The sequence below is a fragment of the Microplitis demolitor genome, chromosome 3, assembly GCF_026212275.2.
Source record: "Microplitis demolitor isolate Queensland-Clemson2020A chromosome 3, iyMicDemo2.1a, whole genome shotgun sequence".
Taxonomy (NCBI): domain Eukaryota; kingdom Metazoa; phylum Arthropoda; class Insecta; order Hymenoptera; family Braconidae; genus Microplitis; species Microplitis demolitor.
This window is the reverse complement of record NC_068547.1, coordinates 4027040-4045732: the sequence shown is the minus strand read 5'-3', so window position 1 is coordinate 4045732 and position 18693 is coordinate 4027040. Positions and strand designations below refer to the sequence as shown.

General features: G+C 27.9%; 1 protein-coding gene across 1 annotated transcript in view; it reads right to left on the bottom strand.

Moving 5' to 3' along the window:
- The window catches only part of LOC103580640 (dipeptidase 1), a 132129-nt gene that overhangs the window by 89662 nt on the left and 23774 nt on the right, over positions 1–18693 (bottom strand). The window lies entirely within an intron of this gene.

The window sequence follows — 18693 nt, the reverse complement described above, 5'->3', positions numbered from 1 at the left end:
AATACCTGATATCAAAAATTTGATGGTAAAAAAATATACCAATTTTAAAATTCAATTAGACATCCAATATTTTAATTGCGTATTTTTTTTCAACCACCCGATGTATAGGTAAGAAAAAATAGGGTAATTAGGAACAGGGGGTTATACTGTAAAAAGATAGCTCTTAAAAATGGGCTCAAATTTAACACCACGGGATGTTAAAATGAATAACACCGGTGTAATTTAGCGGTGTTAAAATACCGGTGTCAATTCGATGTAAAAAAAAAAATTCCACGCATGGAAATTAGAAAAAAAAATATAAAAATTTGATGAATATTATCTGGGGGAAATTTCAATTTCGGTATGTACTTATTTAAATAATTATTTATGTCATACGCAATTTATTTAAAAATTACACAACTTTCCGCCCACCATTTCAATCACCATAAATTTAATTAATTAATAAAAATGATGTTAACTGTATAATGATCGAATAATTAAAAATATTCACAAAGTAAAATATTTTAACACCGGAAAATTTTTTTAACACTGGTATTTACACTGGCGGGGGTATTTTTTTAATACCGCTTTCGGTGTTAAGTTTTAACACCGAGAATACTGAGAATTTCTATAGACTTGGTGGCATTGCTTATTTCATAAGTGATAACTTTTTTTTCCTTAGTGAACGATAATTTTGTAATTTTAACGAAATATTATTTTTTTTTCGTGATTCTTAGATCTTAAAACACTTCATATGGCTAATTCCAAAAAGACATATTTTTGTACGTCTTTTTGGCTTAAGTCACTAAGTTTAAAACCAAAAGGGCGTACAATTTTTTCCTTAATGCCAATCGTTCTGTAGACTTATTCTAAAGCTGAATATTCAAAAAAAAATTTTTTTTGAAAACCAATAGAGCGTATAATTTAAGCTTATGCTCTCTTGGCTTTCAAATTTTTTTTTTAAATTTTCACCTATAAAATAAGCCTACACAACAATTGGCAATTAAAAAAAAATTATACGCCGTTTTGGGTTTAGAGTTTCCTAAAGCCAAAAGGGCGTGTAAAAATATAATTCCTTTTTGAATTAATAGCGCGACTTATACTCACGCTCTTATACTGCGTTCAAAGTAAATTTACTTTGCATGTACACCGTTTCAACACCGAATGGATAACACCACTAAGTAGCACCACTTCACCAGTGAATTCATTTTAACACCGCCTTTTTTACATAGTATAACTACGATTAAACAAATTATTATTTTTTTAATGGATGGAATATGTAATGAGTCTAATTTCGATTTAAATATAATTCAGTTTGTGAATGAATCGCTATTGACTTAAAATTGCACAGAGAGTATATTATCATTTATTCAACGCCCTAACCAAAACGCCAAAAGCGAAGCTTCAGTTAATGATTATAGGTCGATAGAGTGGTTTGCGTTATTTACATTTGTAACCTTTAAGCTCTTTATAGAGAAAAGCACATACGCTAGCAGCCGCTCACTATTGGTCCTAAATTATCTTGTTTATACTGATTCCATGGTATTAAAACTTGACTGAAGCAATACTGCTAATTATGAGAAGTTTTGTCGCTCAAAGTGAACTATATTTGCACACCGTGTCAAGTTAGTGGCCGCTTTATACCAACTTGACGCTATTTCACTTCTTTCTACACAATATTCTGTTCTAAAACTCTTTAATTTTCCAGCGCAATGTTGACTTTCGTCTGAAATTTTCCTACATTTAATGTACATTATACATCAATGATGTTAGCAAATAGTTTTCAACGTAACTTTTTTTACAACTTTGCTTACTCTTGAATTAACAAATAATATCAGTAAAAACTTTTTCATTCTTTGAAAAGTTTGATGGATTTTTAAAATCTAGATTTCCATAAAAAATAAAAAAAAAATTTCATGTTTCACAATAAAAATGGTGAAACATGAAATTACAGAAAATGATGAAAAATTAGCTTGAGAGAAAATCTTATGGGAAATCTAAAGAATTAATTTTTTATGAGAAGAACAAAATTTTCTATCGACAAATAATGTTTCCATAAAATAAATGAAGTAAAAATGAAAAAAATATATGAAGATCGAGTGAATGAAAGTGCTTATGAATCACTTGTACTGATAATGTAGTACACTGGCCCCGAGAGACTAGACTGACTGGCAAAAATTCTAAAGAAGGATATAATACACACGTTCGACTCGGATGTTACGAGCTCATATAGTATTGAAGCCATAATTCCCAGTGGAAATAGTATATATATACCTCGGAATATAATATTTTTCTCGTATGCCATATCAGCAATCATTGTCATGGGTTTCCACCCGTTTCTACGTCTGATCCCATGGATAAAAAAAAGTTCAATACTCCGCATTCTCGGCAACCACTGGTCGTAAAATTTGAAAAAAATTGTAGAAAATGGAAACCGTGAGAAAATAACTAACAATTTTTTTTTTTCAATAAAAGTAAAATCATGAGTCCCAGCGCAGAGATTCATGCACTTTATTTTTCTTATATTACAATGCTCAAACAGCTTTTCTTTCTTTTGTCATTCCGTCACGTTGGGAAAGAGAATTCTCATGAGTTTTCTTCTCTGGTATTTTTATTATTTATTTTATTTCATACAACCTTACACCTTTCAGAACCTTGACTCGATTTTTACTGACGACATTTATATGCATTTATCCTTTGCTATCTCATTCATTTTATTTTATTTATTTCACTTTCTGCTTTGTGTTTTTACATTTTTTATATTTTTTCCTTATCTTATTTTCCTTCTTATCCTTTTTTTTATTTTATTTAATCTCGAAAGTACTTTTTATTTATTTTTTATTTTTTTCATTTTCTTTACATCTCTGTACAATCCTTTCTTTTATTTACTCTTTTTTAAGTTTTTTATAATTTTATTTACTCACAAGCTCATTCACAAACCCACCGCTGCAATAACGAACCTCAAATCCTGTGTACATAACTATGTTAAATATATTATCCACGATCTCATGATATAACAAAGAATATAAAAGAGTATAATAAATAACTATGCAAAAAAGTTTTATGAAATAAATAATAATATAATGGCTCGTAATAAAAATTATCACTATCTTTTACCCTTAATAGTGTTTTCAATTATTTTCTCTGCTATCCTAAGAAAAATAGTTTGTTCAAAAGTTTACAGATATTATTTCAGTAATGAATAGAAGTAGAAGGGGAAGGGGCGAATAAGCTCCTTAGAAATCTTAGCGATCACGTAATTTTTTCACTATTGTTACTTTTTTTTCCATCATTAAAAAAGTAATCGATTGCAATAGCACTCAATAAAAAAAAATAAAAATCAGAAGCAAAATAAGTTTGATTAGAAAATAATGATTTTGTTTTTTTATTATTTTAGACTTTTTTGAGAAAATAGGAAGGAAGATATGATAATGGGCCACTTGAAAAAAATCAATTGAGTTATTGGGAAATAATTGAACTTTGCTATAGAATTGATAAAAGAAGGTCAATTTTTGAAAAAGAATATTCATTTTAGTAAATGAAGTGAAAATTTTTTCATTGATTTTTACAATTATCAAGAAAAGAGTGTGATTGGATTTTTGAAATTATTTCTATAAATATTGAGTTATAAAAAAAATTGTAAGACCTTAACCCTTAACGGCCACACGAGGTAACTCCCTTTTTTTGAAAGTGTTTTGACCAATTTATTTGAAAAGTATAAGACCTCTAACTCAACTTTTTTTAACCCTGGGGTAACTAATCACCCCATGAGGCCGTTAAGGGTTAAGATGTTTTTGATCGTATGTTGACTAATAAAAACAATAGGCAGCAATAGTTTGATTTTGGTCTGGATAAAAACAAAGAAGACAATATAGCATAAGAAAAAAGTATGATTTTGATCTAGGTGACCAAAACCAGACTAAAAATTATTGAAAACAAGTCTGAAAATAGTCTAAATAAGGAAAAGTATAAGTAAAACTCGATTAAAGTTCACATAATTAAATACAAGAAAAAGTAAAATTGAATATAAAAAACTTGAAATTTTTATTTGATTTAACGCAGCTCAAATTTTTCGACCCGTTATTGCAACACTTCAAATTTTCTTCAACAAGGTATCTAAGACTATTTTTTGAAACAAAATAGTTGTCAAGATATTTTGAATTTGAAATTGCATGGGCTTTTTTGGATCCCATGTGGCCAATAAGGATTAAGTTTGACAGCCGTCTTTCAACAAAGATTCTCTTGTGTCAGATGTATTATTTTTTTATATTAGAGTAATTTCTTAATAATTCAAAATACTCTAGTATATGATTCAACTTTATCATCAATCCTCGTACTCTTTAAACATAAATTGGTGAAATAAGTGAATATTCACTAATTCATGTTTGGAGAGTAAGAAATTAATATTTACGAAAAAGTAGCTATATAGAAATGTTTATGTTCACAAAACATATTTCGATATACTTCCCCAATATTTGACGTTAACTCAAATTAAATTCGGTTGACAACTATCATCAAGTTACACAGAAATTTAATTCACTAAAATGTTATTTCTTCATGACAACTAAATATTTATTTTGCCATTATCTAAATATATGTTATTTATAGCAAACAAAAAAGTTTTGACCTAGAAAACTTATTATTCTACATTATTTTACGGATCAAATTAACTTTATCAATTTTTATAAAAAATACTCTGACATCGAATACTCCGTATACATAATTAATACAAATAACAATAATTGTATTTTTAAAAAAAATTTACAGCGATTAAATAACTCGGGTGTGAATTTAAGTAAGAGATAAAATTGTGATACAACTGACATTAACGATTGAGTTGACAAGGTGTAAATTTGTCACTCCGTTAGCTCCGGTTCGAAAACTGGCTTGGGTACTCAATATTAAGAACCCAGTAGTAAAGGAGAGATCACTGGTAAAGTGAATGACTGTACTGGTTGGGATTTCTGAAGGTTTTCTCGTTCACACTACGATTGCACAATTGCGGGCAAATGCGGTACAGAATAGTAAATTGGCTCCAACCGCATGGGTAAGTAGGGAACTTTGGGAAAGAGAAAAGGAATAGAGAATACAGGTTAAGACGAGGTGGAAGTCGGAATAACAGATCTAAGGTAACCAGATTATTATTAATCTGTAATATTACTTGAAAGAGAACTCGTTAAATAGACCATTACGGAGAAAAATAAAACAAAATATATATGTAATATAAGTGATAACTTATAAATTATTATCACTTATATAAGAAATAACAGCGCGACAATTACAGAGGTGGAAGAAAGGCAAAGAAAATAATGTTTATTTAGACGCAAGATGTTGGCTGTTTATAAACAACACTATAGTTGTCAATATCTGACTGACTCTAGTCGCGTCTCTATTCAATAAAAAGAGGGCAATTGTTTCGAGATATTTTTAAAATCAGTTTCACTTTCGTTACAGTATTTATAAATATAAATCCCATACTTCTTAGTGTTTAAAAAATATGTGTGAAAATAATAAATTATGATTTAAAAATATTTATTAATAAAAATTTTTTAGGTACCCATTTCTTCTATCCCTCTCTTCTAATGACTATAGCAGATATTACACGGAATGAAAATTATGGGAATAGTTCCTATGGTTTTATGAAATTTTTTCCTATACCATTATATGAACTACGACCATAATTATAGGAACAGTTCCTATAATTATAGGAATTCTACCCATAATATTATACACGGAAAAATAGAATCGGTAGCTGTTACCGATTAATTTTCGGCAACAGCTACCGATTATTTTTGGAGCCGTTACTGATTGCCAATCGGTAGCTGCTACCAATGATTTTTTTCAGTGTAGGAATGCTATCCATAATATTATAGGAATGGTGCCCATAATATTATAGGAATGATTTCTATAATTATGGAAATTTTTCCGATAATTTATAGAAAGGGTTCCTATACTATCATAAAGATATTAATTTTAAGAAAAGTGTAAAAATTACTTCTATAATACATAAAGATATTAACGAATAAAAAAACATAATTTCAATTATTGAAAAAAAAATTTGTATTTGACAAAAACATTCCCCGTTTATTATAGTTTTCATCATAAACTTGAATATTTTTCATTTATTCGTGCATGAAAGTGATCCCTGTATAGTAAGGGTTATTATAAGCTTAATCTAGTGTTTCAATGCAAATTTATCGTCGAAAAAGCTTTATTCAAATCTCTCCATGTCATGATAGAAACTTTACTATTTTTTAAATAATTTTTTTTTTTAATTTAATGGAATAGTTCCCATAACATATGGCCATAGCTCATATATTATAATGGGAGTGATTCTTATCATATTATATGAACTATTCCCATATATTACACTGTGAAAAATTTCCAACAAATTTTACTATGGGCGTATTGTAACACCGAACCATAAGAAAACTGGTACAAAATTTACGTATCCCATAGTAAACGGTATGCGCAGACGACACAATTGGGACCTATGCGCATACGTTTACTATGGGACACTTGTAAATTTTGTATCAGTTTTCTTATGGTCCGGGGTTACAATGCACCCATAGTAAAATTTAATGGGAATTTTTCACAGTGTATGGATACCACCACTATCTTAGTATGGAAACGATTCCTATATCTTTATGGGAACCATTTCCATAATTTACAGGAAAAGTTCCTATAATTTTCTTTCCGTGTACCATGTTAATACAGCTATTGAAGATTTGATCGATTTTCAATAATTAATACGTTATTTTCGAAATTTAAATATCAGTCATGTGGCTTGTTTGATTTCATCATACAAATAAATTAGTACATTCAATATTATCAAACATTATATATGTACATAGTTGTTATTAATTAAATGATATCATTAAAGTGTATAAAATAGCTTTGTTGTTGATAAATCATATTATTTTACACATGAATAATTTTAATACTAATAAACTCAGTACATTAATACAGCGGTTTTAAATGTTGTTACAAATTTTGAGGTAACGTTCAGTTGAGAGTAAAACTCGTGGCGTATTTAACATTATTCACACACACACTCACACTCACAAAAATCTTCCCTTGGAAATCGTTTTCAAAAACAAACCATATCTAAGTGGATGCTCAGAAACATAAGGAACATTCGCTTCAAATTTCAAGCCCGCAGAACTTAGAGTAAAAAAATCGGAAGTATTTTTATTTTTGACTCGGCTACAACCCCTTTTAATAATTTTTTTCGGCAGATATTCTCTCATCATGGCGGATGCTTGTGAAGATAAAGAACATTCGCTGAAAACGAATTCGAGAACCTCAAAACGTCAAGATGTGTTAAAAATTCGATTTTTGAAAATCGGACTGAAACTAATAACTTCGGTTTTTTTGAAAATTTTTATAGCGGGAAATCAAAAACAATTTAAATTGAAAAAACAAAAGTATTGAAACGATATAAATAGATATGATGGTAAAAAGGTTTTTAAATTTATAGGAATTATAAATATTGAGTAGACGATTATAATATTATTAAAAGTTATGATGTAAAAAATTTTCGCTTTAAGTATAAGAGGCTAAAGTGAACGAGAATTAAAGAGAAGTGTATGCAGTAAAAAGTGTGAGGAAAAAAAATAAAAAAAATTAAAAAGGGAAAAAAAAGGTGAAAGGAGATATGTTAGAGCCGAAGGAAAAGCCGATGCAGCCGTTAAATCTAACCCTCCAACTACTCTCTTAACGAAGATATAGACCATGCACGTTCTCACACTTGGTCAACCTTCCATTCCTTCATTTCTACGCTACTTGCTTCTAAACTTAACCTCTTTCTCTATCACAACCTTTACCCACACTAATACCCGCACTCGCACCCACATTCACGTTTACCAGCCCTTCTCTTTATACTCCATTTCAATTTAATTTGGTTAACGTAGTTTCCAGCATACTTGCGTATGTTTCACCCCCTTTACAACAAGTTTAATTGTTTCTAGACGCACAGGCTCTCATCTTAAACAAGTTTAATGCGTGTTTAAAATAAAAGAAAACATAGACATTAAACAATTGTATTTAATTAAAGAGATTAATTTTTCAATGTTCATCTTTTCGTAATAAAATATTTTGAATAAAACCTTATCGACTTTTAAAAATTTATGTAGACCTATTCAAAACGACTACTTTTTTTTTTTCAAAAATTCTACGGAAAATATTGTTCAAGATGATGAAAAAAAAAACACTGTTAAAGTATGAGCTCTTGGTATTAATATTAACAACCGCCTCATCGCAATTTTCGATTTCCCATTTAAAAAGCGGGGGAAAATTTTATTTATAAATTTTGAATTTTATCACCCATCAGTCTATCGGAACAATCAGTAAACATGCTTGTAAAGACGATTTGACATATGGAATTAGTCGAAAAAATAATTTTGATCGTAAAGCACACAAAGCGCGTTCGACCTTAAGGTGTGCAAAAATGTAATATTGATCGTATAGATAAGAAAATGTACCTTGAAGCAACATATATTTTTTTTTACTTTTTCTTTCATCCTTAAGTGCGACTGGAATGATCCAATTAGAATTGATCTCGTGGGAATACGACGGTCTCTTTGAGGTGTACAAACTTCGTTAGTACGCCTCAGAGTCTGTTAAACTCTCTCTACTATCGCCCCGCAAGTACTTCCACGTTTTAGCTTGACAACACAAAATAAGACATAGAACGAAGAAAATTGATGGATTAGTCATTTGATATATTATGACAAGATATTTATTGCCACTACTAAATTCGATTTTCTTTTATTTTTTTTATGTTTTTTTATTATTCTCGGTAGTAATATTCTCACCTTTTTCAATAAGTTTCTACGAAAATTCACCGTTTTTTTTATTGATAATTCTCAATCATCATTTTTATTTTTTTCAGAAAGCTGTCTTTTAAATTTATAAATTTTTTTTTATTCCAAGTCGGGGCAAAATGAACAGCTGAAAAATTTTCATTTGAATTGAGATTTTCTTACCGTTTGTGCAATAAAACAGTAATATAGTGAAAATAACAGTATGTAAGCAAAATTGATGTCAAATTATGAAATGAAGTTCTTTAAGAGTTAATTAAAAAATAGAAAAAAAATCAAAATCTGGCCAAAATAGAAGAAAATACTTGCATAAAAAAAAATTATTGAGCAATTTGAACTGTCCTCGCATAATATTTCAAAAATTGGGCTACAAATGGACCACTATAGATTATATTCTTCTGGTTTTGTTAAAAATCGGTTTTTTAATGTCGTTTTTAGTATATACTCCATTTTCCCAAGAAATTAAAAAAAAATGTTTAGGACAATTCGAAATTTGTCTGATGTTTATAAATTTAAGTAAAAAGTAAAAGACAGCGTATTGAGGAAAAAAAGAAATAAATTTTTTTTAGTCTCCCTTGTTTGGCTGACCCTCTCCTATATACATTTATATATATATAAGTACCATTATTTTTTTATTTATTGTCATAATACGATTAAATATTAATTTATAAATTTTTATTGCATCATTACTATCATTTTCGAGATGAGCTATCTTATATATCCTTAATCTGTATTAATATATATATATATATATATATATCTGTTAATTCACATATATATATACATAGGTGGATATATATTATGTACCCAATTTCACATTGATTCCATTAATCTTCGATTCACTTGGGGATTGAACGTGATCATCGGCTTACACATTCATCCCTCCTACACCAGACGTAAATATTTTATGAACTTTTGACCTTAAGACGCATATTGTCAAAAACATTAGAATGATAAAAGATAAAAAAATAAAAAGAACGAGTCTTTCAACTTTACTTTAACCTGTCACTATAACAACAACATTTTTCTTCTATTAAATCCACCCTTCATAAATGTATTCTCTCATTCATTTTATGTACACGTCTCACTCGTCATCTCTTTTATTTTGCAGTTTTTATTTTTTTTTTTTTTTTTTTTTTTTTTTTTTTTTTTTTATTTTGAAGACACGGTTTGTAAATAAGATATTTATTTCACGCCTCGGGAGTGACAAGAAACACTAGGGTGAGAGTTTGCATTTTTTACCGCCATCATACGTTTATCACACACTTATTTGTTCAAGTTGTTTGCGTTTAATTTTATGACACTTTTTAATTTTTTTATTTTATTTTAATCTCTTACTTTTCCTACCTATTACTTTTTTTTTTGTTTTCTTTACTCCCCAGTGAGGTTTCCTTTGATACTCTGTAAAGTGAGATAATCTAAAATTGACATTTAATTCGTCTATGTCGTTCCAGTAACGGTAAAGTTTAAACCGCAAAATGAAAAATTTGTTTTGAATTTACATAATTTAGCTATTTATCAAATGTAATTTTATGTTTTGATTTTTAAATATTTTATTTGAGTTTCATATAAAATAAATAATTATAAAAATACCTGAATCCAAATTTAAACCATAGATTTAATGTACTTGCTATTGAAATCGCAAATTGGACCTTTATAGACGCAAATGAATATTAAAACCTACTTTAAATGTATTCGACGTATAAAAACGTACATAAGACGTTCGCAATTGTAAAATGTCGATAGAACTTACACTGCAAAAAAAGTCTGAGCAACCTTTGTCTGCGTACGTTTAAAATACGGCGTAATGATCATTTACGTCTTTAAAAGTTCAATTTACTATTTCAACGTCAATTACGTTTGATCTACCATTTAAACATCGACTAGAGAAGTAACATTAAATATTTTATATATTTTTAGTTTGATTAAATATTTCAATCTCTTGTTAATGATCTCTTTGATCTCATAAATTTTTATTTCACATATCTCGAATAAAAATTTAATATTATTTTAGCATACATTCAAAAAAAATCAAACATATGAAAGATGAAAAATAACTCAATTACATTAAAATATTAATATAGTTCAATTACTATATATTACAAAATTAATCATACTAATTAAATTCTTCAGTATTTAAATTTTAACTCAATCAAACATTTATATCTATGATAAAAAAATCTTTTGAAAGAATAAAAAAAAATACAGGTTTATTTAGAAAGAATTCATAAGAAATTTTATGCACCCCCCCCCCCCCCCCACACACACACACACACATGCGCGTGTATATACATATGTCGAAAAAATGAATTTTTTATTTCCTATTCCAGCGTATGTAACCTATAAAATGAATTTAAGTCCCAATAGCTTTTTGGGTGGGCTCTTAATAAGATTTCTCGTAAATAATCACAGTAAGATCCCTGACTTGGCATTTGTAATCGGGCAAATAAGCTTCAGCCTGATTAGTTGCCTGTTTGGGCTTCCAACAATATGGTTCCGATATTTGCTTTCGATTGAGCTTCTGACAATGCTCATAAAATTTGGGCAATGTATTTAATCCTGGCTAGTTGCCACCTCCAGCTTACGACAATAAGGAAACTGGAGCCTGTCCTGACAGGGTCCTTCAAAAAAATTATATAATCGGGCCTTCGTATCCCTCCCCTACTCTCTAAACATGAATAAGTTAAATAAGTGAAAATTCACTTATTTTTACTAATTCATGTTTAGAGAGGATCGGATGCTGTTTGAAAATCAGGCATTTAGAGATATTTAAATCCTATTTCCGTTTGAGGTTCCAAAAATTGCTTATAAGATTTTAAATTATGTAGACTGAATAAAAAAAAATTCAAAACTATTATTGACAAAGAATCCAAAATAATTTCTGTTGAATCGGGTAAGAACAGTATTAAATAGTGTTTTTTAATTTTTGAATATTTTTTTCTGAAAGATGATTAAAAAAAAAAAAAAAATAATCCTCTATTGAATAATCATCTAGATTTTTTTTTATTCGTGAAAGTTTAAAATTTTAAATATCATTTTGGTTAATTTTTAAAAAAATCGTTAAACTGAGTATTGATAGAGATAAGAGGCTTAAAATTTATATAGGAGCTTTTTCAACACATACGATAATAAATCGAAAAATCAATTACATTCGAAATAGTCGAAGAAAAAAACGGTTGATTCAACCATATATATATATATATATATATATATATATATTTACGTAAATATTTCTATTAAAACACTCAGATATTGAGTGTTTGAGTGACATATTAATTAATATAGTTGAAATAAACAATGCATGAGTATGTATGTATAAATAAATTTAGAAACTGTTTATACAATAATCCAAGCATCGATTCTGGTCGATTTATTTTTCTGCGTTAAATCTATATGTCGTCATGAATATACTATTCGGAATGTTGAACGCCTGGTTGTAATTTGCTTATCACACGGCAACTCACACAATATTTGTTGACTTGCCTCTATATCCCGATTCGTGTTTACCTACCGCTTCAGGCTTCGATATATTTTGTTTCTCTCCCTTTTTCTCTCACCCACATGCACCGAAGCTCCCTTTCTATATTTTTTCACTCTTCATCCATTTAAATATTTATGACGGACAATTTAATCGAGACATTTGACCACAATGAAAGTTTAACATACGTGATTTAATGACAAAACCCCATGCAATTAGTATTTAAATTTTTTATTATTAAAATGATATCATTTGAAAATTTAATTACTTTTTATTAATTAATGTTTATTATTTTTTTTTGTTCACTCGCATATAAATAAACCTATCAAATAATTGATCTTTTAGAAGGATCAAAGGATGTTACATAATTGTATTAAATATAGAAAATTTAACTGCCCCAGAATAAATAATATTTTTTAAATATTTAGAAATCTAATCAAGTATATGGTTTCGTAATAAATTTAATTTATCAAGTTCAATTTAATATTTAATGGAAGATAAACTGGCCTTTCAAAGGATAAGCGGATGAGCTGTTAGTAAAAAATCTAATTTAAAGTATATAGATGGATAAAAAAAAAGAAATGGTTGACCCTAGAGGTCAGACTTGAAACTTTATGCTGTCGTCGAGTTCACAGAGAAAAAAAAATATATATGTATACGGTGGAAGGGCGGGAAAAAGAAACCGATAAAGAAATGATGAATTCTTATACATTTGAATATGGTGAATCATTTATTTTTTTTTTTTTTTTTTTGACTTTCATTTGAAGTAATTAGAGCAAATTTCTAGTTGCCATAAAAAAAAAAAATTCCCGGGTGGCCAAAGCGAACCATCCCCGAAAAAAAGTCAAAAAAAATTTTTTTTTTTTATTTAAATACAAAGATTATACGAAATTTTTTTTTATCTAATCTAATTGAAAAAAAAAATTTGCAATACTTTTAATAAAAACATGCCGGAAAAAAAATATGAAAGATAAATAACTTTTATAAAATTTAAATATAGTGAAAAAGACACCACATGTATTTTTTGTGGCCGACAATTCATTAAATCGACTTTGAAAAAAATTTCAGCAAATTTTTAGTGACCCAACTTGCCCACCCTTTTCATAAATGCCTTTTTGCTGACAAATTTTGTTCGTATTTATTGTTAAAAATAATTTCTCACAAACGAAAAGAAAAATTTTTCTTGAAGTAGAGTAGACATAAAATTACAAGGTCACTCGGAACTGTTTGAATATTTTTTAAAAAAGTACAGATACAATTATTCTGTTTCATTTATTGTTATTTTTTACTATCAATAAATATTTTGATGGACTTATCGATCGTTTAAACGCTATATTGTGATGTAGAGCGTAGAATTATAGTCAACATGGGCAACTTTGGCCTGTCAGAGTATCATTTTCCGCTCCAAAAAATAATATTTAGACATGACATAAATAATTTTTTTTTATTCACGTAATCAGTATTTTTTTGCACGTACGTTATACAGTAAATTACGATTGAAAGTTAAATAAAAAGGAAAAAAAAATTGGGATGACCAATTTCACTCCTATATTTAATAGAGTTCCTAAATAATAAATGTTGAAATATACATATATATTTACGTATAATTTATAATAAAAACCAATGATATTATTCAATTATTTTCATAAATAAAATATAATTTCAAAAGAGTTGAAAATTCTAAAGATCTTTTCATCATTTTTTTAAATTTTCTGAAAAGGTCAAAAACTAGGCCATGGTCAATTACTAGGACTTATACTTTAAAGAGAATGAAAAAATAAATTGTAATGAAATTTTTTTTTTTTGTATAAAATTTGTTTATAAATATTTTTAAAAAAAATTTTACTTTTTTTCTGAAATTGAGAAAAAAATAAAAAATTTGATTGACTATTTATAAAGATAAATTTTTATGTAGCTTGATAATTGCTCTTTTAAAATGATATATTTTTTATTCATATTGTGTAGAAGAGGATTTGAAACAAATAATAATCAAGTAATAGGAGGATACACTAAAGAAAAGATTTTAAAAAAGTAAAAATGATTGTGTAAGTTGTCTCTACAATACAACAACGAAAGCTTGTTCTCGCTGTCGGATTAGATTCGACGATGAGAGCAAAATGAAAACTTGAAAGGCAGAGATGCAATAGTCTACTTGAATGAAAAAATCCCTTTTTCTTTTTCTCGAGTTTTATTTTGTAATAAAAAATTTTCACTTCTCTACATCATATTAACCCGAATAAAAAAACAATACGAATAAATTTAACTTCTATTGATATTAATGAAAGAAATATTTAATCCTCTTAGTTTCTGAATCATTAAAATTAAATTAAACACATCTATTCAGAATTTTTATCTCAATATTTGCAGATTTCAATGATTTCTTTTACTGTAACATTATTTTCAACTTCCCGCCAAAAAATTGAAAATTTTCAAAAAAAGGAAAGTTAGAGGTTTCGATCTGGTTTTCGAAAATCGAAGTCCTAACAGATCTTGACGTTTTGAGGTTCTAGGAAACTATTCTGACTAATTTCAAAATGATGTCTGAATGTATGTACGTACATGCGAGTGTAAAAATTCTGTAACTTGAACAAATGAACCGATTTGGGTTTTTGAGGTGAAGTTCGAAGGGGCTCATCAATTCTAACAACTGAAAAATTGAGCATTGGTAGGACACTTTCAGAGGTATTTCAAAAATAAAATTTTTTCAAACCTGATTTTTTGGGATAATCTGTAATGTACTCGATGGATTAATTACAAAATCTAATCAGCTCTAAAACTTTATAAGCTACATCGAATGCGACCTCAATCATCAAAATCGGTTAATTAGTTCAAGAGAAACCGTTATCGAAAGAATTACGAAAAAGTCTTTTTTCTAATCAAATTCAAATTGTTGAGCTAAACCCAGTTTTCAACAGATCTCGACATTTTAAGATCCTAAAAAACTATTTTAACTATTTTCACGAAAACACCCAAGTGTACATATGTGTGTATGCACATACGCACGTTTTTCAGATTTTTTTTCTTCAGATAAACCTGGTGGTAAACCAAAAATATCTCATTTCTCTACATTAACATACAAATAAAAAAAATTTAAGCTTGAAGTATATTATTTAAATCTGCTGTAATTAAGTATAAAGAAAAAAAATTATAGGGATGGTTTCTATGTGGTTCTAAAAAAACCATTCCTTTGCGGCGGTATAGGATTACACTCAAAAAACAAGTGTGTTTTTTAATCACATCTAAGTAGGTTACTTTTATAGAATACATGAGCTTAAATAAAACTAACTTATAACACGTTATATGGTCATATTAAGTCCATGTATTTTGAAAAAGTACATGGACTTTTGAATCATGAAATATACATATATTTTTCCAATTGTAATTTTTTGCTCTATATTATTTGAAAATTATGTTATTTTAGTAATAAAATTTGCTTCTTTCCCGACTATTATGTTAATTTTTCTTTTCGTTTTTTTTACAGTGTAACAAGAACATTTCGTTACAGATGAAGAAAAAACAGTATGTAGAACTAGAAAAGCTGGCGAGGCATCTCAATATTATCCGCGTGTTTGCCGCCCCCGCCTATGACTGCGATAGACAATTACGCACACGGGTTCAAATGTTTAATTTTTAGTAATCTACTATTGTCGAAAAGCTTTTATTGTGCAGAATAAATAATTATTTTAAAAATTTAACTGAGTTATTTTTGATTTAAAAAAATTCAAACTACGCATAATATTTATTTCAACCAGTAAACAAACCATTGAAAATGCATTTGAAAAATTCCATAAGTCTATTGATCGTAACTTTTTTTATTGAACCTAACATGTTATTTTATTATTAAAAATAAATTCCAATGTAAATTTATAAAAAAAATTATCCATGAAAATTGAAATTTCCGCTAGATTTCAAGAAATTAATTTTACTCCTGTATCAACTTTTATAAGATAATTAATTAAAAATTTTATGACGTATTTAAGTTTCATTGAAATTAATACGTACAGAACGATCGTATAAGAGCTCCATCACGGAAACCCTAAAAATTAAAAACTTTCATGTTTTGCACGTGATCCACATGAAAATACGTTACTTGAAGTTTTAGTTTCAATTATAAGAATAATAATAATAAAAAGTAACTATAGAAATAAATTAAATAATTTCTTAATTACACTAAATTTTTTTCTATAATCTAAATATTTAATGAACATTCATATGAAAAAACATTAACTTTTAAATTAGAGATACAATTGACTAATTTTAAATGCACTTTTAATCTCACAACACCACATGTAATTATTCTGTTATATGGTTCTTTTCATAACTTTTTTGTACTACTGTCACTTGTGGTTTTACTTTTATTTTATCTTGCTCAGCTTTCAGTATTAAACATAGCGAAAAATCTTTCAAATTAATTTTAATTATACGCGTTTAAGTTTTTTATTATAATTACAACAGTAAGTAACATGATTTGTAAAATTTTATTTTTTTGCTAACCTCAGTAATTTTTTCTCTATCAGAATAATATACCTCCCTCTCCACTTAAAATTATACTCAGGCGTTTTTTTACTATAGTATATTATATACCAAATCTGATACTTTTGGCCATTAAATTATCTACTGATTACGTTTGTATTAAAAAGAAACTAATTATCCTACATGTTATAATTATTTTTTAAGATGAACAATATGTTACTCCAATCCACCTAAATTTACCCATGAATTAACATTACAATGGGTAAAATGGGTCCCCGACTATTTTTGTTTTTATGGTATAGAAGAACAATATAGTACTGGGGGAATTCAGGCCACCAAAAATTTCGTACAAAAAAATTTCAAATTTAAAACAATTAAAATTTTCAAATTGTTTCGGGGAACTCATTTTACCCGACATTAAAATTTTTTTCAATTACTCAATCATATTGTTACACGATAAAAAAATCAGGAGTGAACTCGCAATTTGTTTTAATTCGCATTCATTCGAATCCAGAGTTTTTTATGTAAAAATAAAGTCCTGCGAGGATTAGATAAATAAAAAATCACCCCTCCACATTCGCTTTAAACTTAATCCATGTTTACTCCAAAAATTTTTTTGCAGTATCAAATACTTATTCAGGGAAATTGCTGACATTTTTTTGCAGAAAGCCCATCCCCTTCCTACCCCCTCCTTCATTTTTTCGTATAAAATTTACAATTAAATAATTTATTCGTCTGCTCGATAATAAATTTCGAAAATATATGAAATTTTTATTGTAAAGCCTAAGCTGCGAAATATAAAGTTTGGATTCCTCTCAATAGTAACGACCTCGCATAAACACCCCTAACACGCTTGATGACACACTTATTTCCAGAGTGTAGTTACTTGAATAATAGGATTTACTTTTACAATATCTAGGATCTTTCTTATCCCCGTGGGTATAGTTGCTACGTTATATTAATATTAAATTATGAGAATAATTCTTATGATACCTTGGAATAATTCATATCTATCAGACTGTAATATTATAGCAACATTTTCTTTCACGCTTACTCTTTAAAATTTTTGCTTCTATAAATTAAAAAAATTGAAAATTGAGAATCTGTCATATAATTAATTTCTCAAACAATAAAAATTTTATATTGTATTTAAAATAAAATTCGAGTACTGATACTTGAAATATTAAACTACTTTTTTTTAACATGGCTCAACACCGAAAAAAAAACAAACCGATAGCGGTGTTATTTTAACACCAATAATCTTAAAACCGGAGCAAGGTGAATTTAAACCTATTTTTTTTTTTTTACAGTAGTCATCATAAAAGTGTATATAATAATAATTTAAATTAATGATATCAGATAAATTAAATTATACTATTAATAACATAGAACTAATTGAATTGTATTATTAGAATAGTGAGTGATGTTAAAACAAAAACAACAATCGCTCAACAAAGTAAGAAAGATAATAGTAGAGTAAGAATACAAGAGAGTAAGAGTGAGAATGAGTAAGCGAGTGAGTAAGTAAAGACACTGACAGTGGTAATGAGAGAGGAGGACAAAGAAAGATGATGTGCATTCAACTCGTCCGATCTTTACCGTGAGAGCGCACAAAATGCCGTCGTCGTTTAGCGTTAATTAATTTGACGAGAGAAATAAGCGGCGAGGATACTACTGTCATGTTGTAGAGACTGTTGGCTGGGAAAACAATAGCTTAGTATATTATATATATATACCAGTATATAAGTTTGATCAAATTCATTATCTTGAGTAACATCAGCACTATTCAATATTCATGACATTTTTTTTTTTTTTTTTTTTTTCAAATAAAACGAGTAAAAAATCGTTCACTATTAAAAAAAAGAAAAAAAAACAGCGTTGACTATTTTAAAAAGCATATTGAGTGATACAGACTGTAACACGCGGTTCGATCATGCATTA